Consider the following 12,310-nt stretch of genomic DNA (forward strand, 5'->3'; position numbering starts at 1 on the left):
GCATGTGTATCCTTGCAGGTAACCAGGGTTAACAGAAGAAGAACAATGATTTCAAGCACCATCCTCCTTTTAAAGCATCCAGTCTGCTATTCTAACTCAATCAGCATGACAGAGTGATCTCCAGCCTTGTCCTCATCAACACTGTCACCTGTGTTAACGAGAGAACCACTGAAATGATGTCAGCAGGTCCTTTTATGGCAGGACTGAAATGTGGTGGAAATGGGTTTTTGGGATTAAGTTCATTTTCTTGGCAAATATTTACTTTGCAATTAATTGCAGTTCATGTGATCACTCTTCATAACATTCTGGAGTATAAGCTAATTGCCATCATAAAAACTGAGGCATCAGATTTTGTGAAAACCAAAACTCATGTCATTCTCAAAGCTTTTGGCCATGACTGTATAGGCCAGGGGTATTCAACTAAAATTTAAAGCGGTCCAGTTAGACAAAACTTCTTGAAGCAAAGGTCCGGAAGATTATAATGTTTAACTATTTAGTGTGATCTATATTTAAGTAGCCTATTAGCTGTACCAACATTGCATGTAATCAGTACCTGACTGTCAAACCAAATTAATTCAGTACAATTCAAAAATGTTTTGACAATATTTGTCACGTGACATAGAACTTCGGGCAGCTGGCTGGAGTGAGATTTTCAATTCGAGATGTCTGCACACATGTAACAGTTCTTACCTCGTAAATAGTCTGCTTTTGTATTTAACCGTGTAAATACACTTTTGACGTAGCTAATTTTAGGTTTTATAATGAAATTATATAGATTTGCCGTAAGATTTCCAGCGTGAGTCTGAAAGCGTGAGTGTCATGCCAGATGCTTGAGATTTGGCAGCCATGAAATGTACATTTTTTGTTTCACCCGAGTTTATTTATATAACAGATACCATTACTTTATACATATGTTAAAAAGCAGAAACTTCAACGAACATGAAATCAACAATAAACTACGGCTATTTATCCAATATGTTATATAATACATACTGTATTTGAAAACTGTTCAGCTTTACGATTTCAGGACAGACCAGTCACTCTGTTAGGAACATTACGGCTTTTTGGTTGTGGGTTTTAGCTTCGATGCTACTACTAACACTAACGGCACATTAGCATAGACAAAGGGCTGCATACGCCGAACTACATCTTGCTTGGCGTTCAAAGGCGCTTGACGTTCATTGGCGTGGGAAACGGCGGCTCTACTGCTAAACCACTACCGAAAATACTACAAACGCTGCGCCGGTTAAAATAGATGCGTCCCGTCAGGTTTTAAATAATAACAATGTTTTGGCTATCGGTCCGGGTCCGTATGGGACAGCTTCTGGGTCCGGACCCGGCCCGCGGTCCGCCTGTTAGTGACCTCTGATCTACAGGCTTAGCAGATGTGGATGGAGGCAGTTTTTCCCATTCTTCCTTGCAGAACTGCTTCTACAAGTTTGAAGGCTTTCATTGACAGCATATAGACTATATATTTCATTGACAGCAATAGCACTGCAATTTGGAGATTTGCTTTTAAAGGTGAATGTGTACTTGCGTACTAATTACATGCAGTACTGATTATAACAAAGATTGTATCAGAAATTCGGATCGGTATCGGCGCCGATCCAGACCTATTTGACGGATTGGGCATCGGCCATGTGTGACCAATCCACGTCCTATACTTACTTATTTAGTTTTTGGCAATCTCTAAAAAGATAGATTTAACACGAAATAGGAGCTATTTCCATAATCAATCGCACGACAGCTCTTTAATAATCGACTAATCGTTTTAATAGTCGATGACTAGTCGACTATCAAAAGTCGTTAGTTGCAGCCCTATTTGGGTTGCCGTTAAACTTACATCAAAAACATCTTCAAGATTCCAATATGGAAGGTAACCGATAAAGTAGAGCTGGGCGATATGGCATAAAAATAAAGTTTCCGATTTTTTCACAAAAAATCCAATTTCCGATTTTAATCGATTTTCCCCTCCCCTACTCAAACTCAAACTACAGATGACAAGAATGGTTCAAAACAAGTTTTAACTTTAACCCTAAAGTAAAAAACAGCTAAAAGTGCAATCTGACAAGCCATAAAAGATGCTCATAAGTGAGATGGCAGACCACGCCATTGTAAACACTTTTAGAAACTTGTAAAAACTTTTAGAAAGCTTTCTCTATAGCTTATTTTCAAACTGGCAACAACACAATACGCCCTCAAACTTATAAAAGTAATATTGTAATAATAATAGAAAAAAAACACACAATTTTATCATGTCAGCTTGGTATTAAGTAAATACTTTATGCCATTGGGCTTGACACAGTGCAAAAGAAAGCGCTTGAAAAATTGCCAGTGTTAAGAAAAATGAGGCACGTACTTCGGGTCTAAAACTTTTAGCATGTTAATGAATCCCAGCTTTTCCACAGTATGTATGGGCACCATGTCTTTTGCAGTATACATGGCAACAGCGTTTGCTATCGACTTCCATCGTGCCTGATTCTTATATGGCACATAGTTCGAAAATGTGCCAGGGACAGTTGCTTGCTTAACTTTGTTTGTCGTGCTGGTGCTCCGGCTATTTTCATTTCGCTGGGAGCGGCACTTCTCCCACTCCACTGTTTGCCTCTGCTTTACATGCTGGAATAAATTAGTCGCGCTGCTTTCTTTAGTTGCAACAGTTTTTAAAGTCTTTGCAACGAGGACTTGTTTGGTCTGTGTCCGACCTCGCAAAACCGAACCAATTCCATATTACAGATGTAGCAACACTTTTCTTGGGCACAATCGCCAGCTTTTCCCCTATCATTGCTAGGGTTGGGTACCGTTTGGGGTTTTTTCGATACCGGTGCCAAATCGATACTTTTAAAACGGTACCGGTGCCAAAACGGTGCCTGAACCGATACTTTACAAAAGCCACAAAATGATGGTGGATGACTCAAGAACACATTTTTATTGAACAAAAAATTAAATGCTTAAAATTGAACAATATATTAAAAGTTTAAAGTATATATATGAATATATAATCCCTCTGCTTTTAAGTTTATTCCATGTGCCCTCAAATGTTTCATTAGATTTGACGTGTTTCCCCCTTTACACGCAACTGCTGTAAAACATTTGCTGCACGTCGCGGTGTCAGAATCCTTTTTTTTTTTTTTTTTTTTTTTTAAATATAGCCACACTTTCGACCGTTTAATTTTAGGCATTTTAAGTAAGGGATAATGTACAGGCAGCCGGTAGTTATCGCAGAAATAAGCCCCGACAGTGTGATCAGGACCCGACGCGAAGCTTATTACACGGCTACTTGCCTCATAAGGAAAAAAACTAGACATGAATATGAATTTGAAACATTTTATTGACATATTTGTTTTAAAATAACATTTTTATCTTTCCGCGAAATGGTATAGTATCACGTGACTATGCGTTATTACTTTGGAGCGGTTATTATTTAAAAATAACGAACCTGCAAATGTCTCAACTGACCAATCAGAATCAAGCATTCCAGAGAGCCGTGTAATAACGAAAATTATTTAATTTAGCAAGCTAAGATAGCGGTAGACCACCTGCTGCCGTCAGAGCAAGTGTAACGTTAGTTGCTGCATTCACGCGCATCTCGGATGGTCTCATTTCCTGATGATGTCACGTGTGTGTTGATGAATCTGATGTTTATTACAACTGTGTCATCATAGCCCCAGAGAACAAATATTTCAATCGACAGTTCAGGCATCTAAGCGGCACCGAAATGAGGCACCGAAATTCGCGTTCTCTCTCGGTCAGGTACATACCGTTATATTGGTACCGGTTCCGTATCGGCACCGGATTTCGGTACCCAACCCTAATCATTGCCATGTTGTTAGTGAATCTGCTACAGTGTTTGGGTGCGCCGCGCTAATTTACCCATGAAGAATGGTGCGTCGCATTAGTTCCGCTTTTGGCACTCGTGTGTAAAAAAGTAATAAAATCGATTTTCATGAAAACCTCATCCTGAACTGTAAATTCGAATTAATCGATTAAATCTATCGCCCAGCTCTACGATAAAGTTTTGCACATTTCATAAAACAAGACAGCGCAAGGAGTGTGTTCGATCCAGAAATGGCACCGCAATCCTGGATAGGAACTAAAGTGAGCGGTATTTAGCTACATACTTCAAAAACATTTTTAAAACTTTGGTAGAATAATACCTTAGTTATTTTAATAATTTAAGGGATAAAAGAAAAACATTTGTCGTGTTTGTCAATGTGTTATTTTAAGCAAATGCATTATTTTCTGACAGCAAAAGTCCTGTCGTCATGTTTTAGGTGTGAAATTATATGGTCAAGCAATGTTTTACAGCACGGAGAATTAATAAAGAATTTAAGCATATTGTCCCATACGTGCCCCGGAATATAACCGTTACAGGGCGGCTCAGGCCTGCAGACAGGGTAATATTCTCGCAACATGATTACGTCAGGAGATTGTCACCGACCTTGCCTGCTGTCTCTGGAGGGAGCACCCCCGGATAGAAACTAGTAAGCAGCATTTAGTAACAAGCATCAAAAACATTTCAAAAAAACTTAACAGAATAAAGCTTTAAGTTATTTTAAAGAAGTTTTTTTTTCAGTAAATGTTTGTTCACGCTCATGCACACAAACACATACACCAGTGGTCAGGGGCTTTAGAGTTTAACTTTAGGTTGGTGATCGCGATGTGCGCCCAAACCTCAAAGCATCCTAACTAGAGGAAACAGCACCCCCATGGTGTGTCATATCTCTTGTTATACCAGTGATCAGGGGAGAGCGCGGACGCAGTCCCCCACTACCAGAAATTATGCAGTCGAGATTCCCACATTTGGGGAATTCGCAGGGGTCAGCACAGCCGGAGTGCAATGGTTGAGCCTCGCCCTGGGTGAACCACCTTCTTGATCATGGTATCTCCCCTGCCAGGTAAGTATGAGTTGCTCTCGCCTTCAGATGGCACGCCACTCTACAGCAAGTATGTTTAGTTCGCGGTTTTCCTTTCGTATGGACAGATCTCAGCCTATAGTGATTCTGAACAAGTATTCCTCAAAAGTACTTTTGCTTTGCTGTATCTGCTGCCGTGTGAGCTGTATCGTTTTCATTTTGCATGTTGTCACCCACTTCCGATGTCCCAGAATGCCTTGCACTTCCATAATTTGTGGAACCATCCAATCAAACAGGAAGAGGGCTGTACAATGTTACCAGAAGTAAAAGGCTGAGGGACGTTAGGGCACGGAACACGAAAAAAACGCATTCAACTCTGGCTTGAAAATGTATTAAATTAATATACTTTAATCATACCTTTTTCACAGACTATTAAACGCTGAACACAAGCATGCAGGATGCTTTAGAAAACACATCTGTGGTTAACTGTACACCGCAGTGCAAATGTAGTTTTTGACCCCTTGGATTCAAGCAGCAAATTACTGGAAGCTGCTCCCCCAGCGGTGTGGGTCTGTTTCCCTCCCCCGCCATGCTCTTTGTTCCATCATGCCAGCTCTGCCTTTAAGAGGGTGACAGTTTTCCCTTTTGCTTTAAGCATACATTCCTTTGTATGTGTAAGGTGATCCTTAGTCCAGTGGGTGGTGCTGTCAGTAGCGCTGTTGTCACACCCCTGTGTTAGCCTGTTGCTATCTTAAGTGAGGAACAATAACATTACTGACAGGACAAACACCTGCTGAAACAAAGTTATTTAAATTGTGGCATGAAATGTCAAATGACTGACAGCTGACACAGCTTTATAGACTTAAAACTTAAATGACATCATGCAGTCAAATGCAGCCTCTGGTTTGGACTATGCCTAACTAGGCTTGGACAGAATTGAATTTTTCATACCATCACACTGTCCATACATGATACCGTGGAATATGGTATCTTGATGGAAATTTGAAATGTTGACAGTAAAGTTCACCTATTGGGGGATTGGAGTCCCCACGATAAAAATTGCTGTTGAAATCCAAGCAGTTTCCAAACTCCGCTTTTCAGGTTATGACGAGTTAGTGCATCACCACATTCTTCTGATTCACACATTATTTCTTCACTAACCAACTTGCTGGATAATTTCAGCCATTCTGGTTCTCTGTAATTTATGGAAGTCTGCCCCTAGTGGCAGATCCCTTAATCTACAATGTGACAGAGGCCATTAGGCAAAACAATGTTAGATGACGTAGGATTTTGTTATATTACTTTGTGATATTACTGGCTTTATTATTTCTTGACACAGAAATGCCAGCTTGTGTGGCCGCCAGTAATCAAACTGATGATAGTAATGGTAATTAGGAAAGCACCTAGTCCTCACTCCCAATTGAGACCAAACGGCAAGGGGCTATCCTATGCAAATTACCTAACAAAGACTGAGCAGTCAGGCTGTCACAAGGTAAGATGATCAACGAAGAGTTGTTCATCGCCACTGTCCTGTTCTTGACCTTTCATCTTGTGGTTCCAGCCCGGCTGTGATCAAACATGGTCTATTGTCTTGGGCCCTGTTCACACCTGGTATTAACATGCGTCCTCGGTGATCTGATCACAAGTGGACAGCGCCAATTACAGGCGTGAATGCACCCAAAAAACGCATTGAAAGTGCATCAAGATCCGATCACACAAACCACATTCGGAGGTGGTCTGGGATGCATATGGCCACATTCTTATAGCAGTGTGAAAGCGAATGTATCCTGGGCCGCATTGACGGACCGCCTACTCATGTGGGCGCAAGTACGTATGCATTGGACGGGCATATGGCTTATATCAGAACGTATGTCTGTGCAGAATGGGCCACCGTGTAGTAAACTACATTGTCAATAGCGTCGCATCATCTTTCCTAAAACACCAAAAAAAATTGGTTTGAATCTACTGGCAAGTTGGTTCAGTATCAGACTGTCGTGATCCATTCGCATGGAAATATGTTCAAAGTGTGCATCATTGTTTCGCGCAAATTTGGAAAATCGTGTAAGTGACCTGCACCAGGTCCCAGAGAACCATAATCAGTGTTTCCCCTACCATTATATTAGGGGGACATCCCTCCCGCCCCCCCTTGAAGGTCAAGTTAATTTTATTTAATTTTACTTTCTATATAGCGCCAGAACAGAAATCATTTTAGGTTATCCAATCCTATAGAACAGGTCCATACATTGTCCTTTGATCAAACAAACTAAATAACCTTACGTTATTTCTTATTTACACAACAGCTTGTCATTTTTGTCTCTACACGGTCTCGCATTTTACAATTCTCCTCTGTTCTTTGTATCGCGCATGGCAGAGTTCCTCCCCGATGACAGGTGAGCACACTCCCACCAGCGGACAGAGAGCGTGCGTCAGAAAATGTGGTGTCAACCACCTGAAAAGCAGACAAAAATATCTGCGTCTTTTTAAACGCTCCCAGGCCTTAATTGTCATAAAAAGAAATGTTGATGTTTAGTTCAGTTGTTATATTGACTGCTGTCATTAAAAGAAACACATGAACACCATGAATCCTGTTAGTGTCATCCTGCCCCCCCAGCTGTAAACCAAGGGGAAACACTGATAATCATTTTCATTTAAGTTTAAATCACACCTCTATAAGTTTAAGTGAAATTTGTGTTAAGTCTTTGCTTTAAAAATACCTCGATATTACAACAAAATCCACATTTTGAACTCTGAAAAATTTCAATAATATGCTGCCCTAGTGCATGCTTTGTTAATCTCTTGACAGGCCATTCAGATGTTGTATCTGTTCCTCAGATCAAATCACAATAAAGTTTGGCTCTCTTCATGTGTCCCTGAATCCATTATAACTTTAATATGTTTCACTTAGATTCGGAAAACAGTGATAAACTAACTTTTCTTTCGAGACGGCAGTTGCATTGTCAGAGGCAGTATATTGGCATAACCAAACCAACAAGGAAAGCATTTGCAAATCCTGCCTCAAAGTGGCCCAGTTGGTTTAGCACGTTAGGCACTGGTACTTGACCAGAAGTAATTGTAAAAGGGAAATGACCAAAAATATGGTATCTGCTGCAGTGGAGGAGCACCTCAGGTGTATCTGCAGTCTGTCCAAAACAGCAGAGGTCACAACCCCTAGGGTGTGGGATACTAGTCCATTACAAGGCACACAGACAGCAGAGGCAGAAAATACCATTCCCAGGACATGAGATTCTCTCCTGTAGCTTGGAGACCGCTGCTGAATTCTAGCAATGCCAACTGGCCCTGATGCTGATTTCACCGTACCGGACTATTTCTGCTGCAGGCCCCTGCACACACTTTTCTGACAACGAGGTCATGCTTGCGCGTTACACTTCTTTGTTTTCACGAAGATCACTGCAGCCATCTTGTGGCTGAATTGTGGAATTGCATGTAATGTCAGACAAACCATCAAACCCTCTTACTGAACTTTTAAGAAACCGTATCACTTGCATCTTTAATTACATTAGACATCAGAACAGGAAACGGCACTTTACAAACCAGAATGTTAAGTGCCGCATAAAACGAAACAATTGTAAACAAAACTTCACACAAATTCAACAGAAAACTACAAAACTACTCACATTCAAAACTAAGTCTAAAAGGTTATACGGTTTAACACACAATATAAATCACTAACAAGAAATACAAAACTCACTCATTCACAATAAAAGCAAACACTTAAAACATTAAAATTAAGCACACTGTCCCTGCTGTAAAGTCCCCAGTTAAACAGAGCTGTAGTCAATCACTACAAACAAGCAGCACAGCAAGCAGCAAACACACATTCCTCCTTCCACAATCTACTTTTCAACCACAAGTTTCCCCGGTAGGGGGTGCACCGTTCCTGGAGATACTGCAATACCAGGTCGATGCGTGGAGTGGACGGAGCAAGCCCCTATTCCATCTCCCTGTTCCAAAAATCAATTTAATATATGGTCCCCAGATAGGGGACGTATCAGATATTAAACTGATAAGAACAGATACTACACTTGATCTTAGCCAAAAGGCCGAGAAGCGATACCCGTCGCCTCTCGAATAGACTCAGATGAACGTCCGACAAAAAAAGCCCCTTGACGGGAGTGTTGTGTACCAGCATTACGGAGTGACAGAAACACCAAACCCAGCTCCAAATGCGCTCGTTTACACAAAACTCAAATATTCAAATAGACAAGCCGGCCTTATCGAAAAGGCACCCCGATCCGGAGCACGCGTATCCCAGAATGCAACGCGGTTTCATAAGCACTCTCTCACTCTAGCCACCAAACGTCATCATTTGGCAGCTAACTCCGAATACTCCGCAACCTTAAACGCTCTTAAAGCTGTTTTTAGCTTATCCAGTGGCTGTCCCTACGTAGACACGTAACATACACGTAAATGCGTGTGCAGGCTTGTCTCGAATTTAAATCTCACGCCAGCCAGTAGACCAAGGTTGACAACCCTGTCTATGGGATAGAAAGCTGGCCGCTGCCTTGCCTTGAAATATTGCTACTGCGTCTCTTTGGCGAACAGGAGAACGAGGCTGTGGCTGCAATGTGACAGACCTCGCCGAGGGTGAGGATCTGCGCCCCGTGAAAGTTATCAACTCTATGACCTTCAGTTCCCGCTGTCCCTCTCCGTTCACTGCAGAGAAAAACACACTTCTTCCCACTGCGTGGGGATTTCCTCACAGTGCCGGAGGTGGCCGACCGCCGCAGCCAAACTCACTACATGCACGCGCAGGACCGCCGACTCTCGCGCCTTCGCCGGCACGCAGGCTGCTCGAGCGACTGTCACGCTCACTCTATGCAGACGCGCGTATTGCTAATGCCGATCGATTACGTGGCCCTTTCACATTCATCATCTCACAGTTTACCTGCAAGGGCGAAGGTTTGCTTTCAACGTTGGTAGGCACCTAATCAGCCCAATGACCCTGGAAACACACGACATTACAACCGTCCATACCCAAATCTACGCCCTTCTACTTCGGATAACTACCCGTGCAACAGAAGGAAACGTTCAACTGGTGCTTCTTCAAAACACCCCAAAAACGTTACACACTTCCACATGTTAACCCAATGAATCGAGCTTCTGTTAGACCACGCTACAGGCCGGTAGCTGGCCACCAAACACACCTAGAAGACGACGCAGATACGGTTAATAAACCGCTATCTATCCAAATGCATGTTTGTTTGTTTTTTACATCATTACAAATAAACACGCAGTTTGTCAACTTACAACCGCTCTAACAATATGGCCGAAGGACGACACGTTTCACTCTCCCGGTATCTAATCGCCACGGGGCCAACGGAAAGATGCCTGCTGTCGAACTGATATTTTTATTGCTAAAATGCACCTTGTGACCATGAGAGTTAACATTTAAAATTTAAAAAACACAACACCAGTCCAGCTGCTCACCTAAGATCTTTGTCAGGAATGTGCAGATTTATAGCGAGTCACTTTCGCGGTCGGCGTCGCACGAGGCCCACAGGCTGCGCTTCGCCGACAAGGCCGCTATCGTTTGTTTGCACCAATTAGCTTCTAATTTAATTGCCAAGCTAAAAGTAGGAAACACTTGCGACTTTTAGTTTTTCCATACAGCTATAATTTCCAAACAAACTTATCTGGCTACCGAACCGTTTGGTTTGGGAAATTCATTTGACTTAGGCCTATTATCCATTTTCCACCCCTTCCCACTTTTAACCATTTCTTTTTTATTTGTCTTTATTTAATTGCCTAGGGAGTAATCAGATTTACATTTCGCTGCTAGTTGTATCTCTGTAACCGTGCATGTGACATATAAATCTTGGGTGAGGTTCCAGTACATTTGGTTTGCGCAGTTTGTCATTCTGTGGATTTCAAGTTTGCATCCTATCAAGAAATGCAACAAGAAACAGCTCGACGACACATTTTTTTATCGCTTGAAGAAAACATCTCAACGAACAAAAAGGCTCCTAAAATCTTACCTCTCTCGAAATGGCCATGCAGACACCGGCGCGCACCCGACAGCGTCCGCGGTCCAGTGTAACCTTCTGGCACCTGTGGGCGTTTCGCATTTCAGCGTGACTGACTGAGGCGATCAGAAGACATGGACTCATCCAACTGCTGTTCGCCAAATTAATCGATCTTACAAAAGACACAAATGAGTCTAAAGCAGTCTGAAACCGTTTTTTGCTAAATATCCTACCGAGGACTAGTTTTTTCTTTATTTATCTTAAATGCATAAGTTTTTGTTTACACATAGTTTTTCTTTTTACGGTACAAAGGTGTTGTGTGTATATGAATGGAATATGTTTTGTATGTGTTTATGTAATGTTTGGACCTTTAGTCTGCTAAATACAATAAATATAGTTTCTTCTGTCAACTGCGCTGAATGTCAGTAGACGGTTATGTTTGGAATTTTAAAAACTTAAATCAATTTAATTACAAACAGTTAAGCTAAGCTGAGGGGCCTGCACGAGCAATCGGCTGCGGCCTCCTTGTTTTGGGCCAGGGCTTTGGAAAGGGAGGAGAATGAAAAATGTACAGCCGTCGCTGGGGTGGGCTACGCGATTTACTATCGATTTATCAAGGTAGCGATTATTAAAATCATGCCGGTTAAGCAAACATGTTGCTACCAAGCTAAATAAACAGTTATAGTGAATAAAACATAGCTAAGTATAAATTAATAATGTAGTAGAACATGTCGCTTATACTGTCAACCTAAATGTAAACTTTTGACACTAGGAACCCTAAACCTATGCAAATTTGCGTAAAATCCGTAGAGCTAACACCTCTGCGGACCCCTTCAGCGTCATTGTTCTCTTGCTTTTGTTGTGCAAACACACCATTTACCTGTGAAGCCTGAGAAGACACCCCCACCCCCACCTCTGTTCCACCTCAGACACTTCACACCTCCACTGCTTCCACACTCTCTGCTCACTGCTCCTCTCCCCCCCAACCACGGCATCCAGCACACATCCAGCCCCTTTAGCCACTGCCAATGGTACCTTGGCGTTTATCTGAACAATAAACTGTACTGGACTCATAACACAAATGCACTCTACAAAAAAGGTCAGAGCAGGCTGTACCTGCTGCGGAGGCTTAGGTCTTTTGGAGTGCAGGGGCCGCTCCTAAGGACCTTTTTTGACTCTGTAGTGGCATCAGCCATCTTTTACAGTGTGATCTGCCGGGGCAGCAGAATCTCTGCCGGGGACAGAAAGAGACTGAACAGGCTGATCCGGAAGGCCAGCTCTATTCTAGGATGCCCACTGGACCCGGTGGAGGTTGTGAATGACAGGAGAATGGTAGCTAAGCTGCCATCCCTTGTCAATGCCTGTCGCTCCATTGCATGCCTGTCCATATACAGTATATACACTCACCTAAAGGATTATTAGGAACACCATACTAATACGGTGTTTGACCCCCTTTCGCCTTCAGAACTG

General features: G+C 42.2%; 1 long non-coding RNA gene and 2 other non-coding genes across 3 annotated transcripts in view; all 3 read right to left on the reverse strand.

Moving 5' to 3' along the window:
* Positions 1-10,996, reverse strand: part of LOC140581258 (uncharacterized) — a 34,017-nt gene extending 23,021 nt beyond the window's left edge. Inside the window, exon 1 of the long non-coding RNA XR_011984319.1 lies at positions 10,853-10,996. This is a non-coding gene — a long non-coding RNA (uncharacterized lncRNA). The remainder of the gene's footprint in view (positions 1-10,852) is intronic.
* Positions 4,743-4,906, reverse strand: LOC111852523 (U1 spliceosomal RNA). Its single transcript, XR_002840249.1, has one exon. It is a non-coding gene; the product is annotated as a U1 spliceosomal RNA (small nuclear RNA).
* On the reverse strand, positions 8,739-8,929 carry LOC140581386 (U2 spliceosomal RNA). The gene has a single exon (XR_011984468.1). It is a non-coding gene; the product is annotated as a U2 spliceosomal RNA (small nuclear RNA).
* Positions 10,997-12,310: the final 1,314 nt, after the last annotated feature.

Source organism: Paramormyrops kingsleyae, chromosome 20 (genome assembly GCF_048594095.1).
Source record: "Paramormyrops kingsleyae isolate MSU_618 chromosome 20, PKINGS_0.4, whole genome shotgun sequence".
Lineage (NCBI taxonomy): Eukaryota > Metazoa > Chordata > Actinopteri > Osteoglossiformes > Mormyridae > Paramormyrops > Paramormyrops kingsleyae.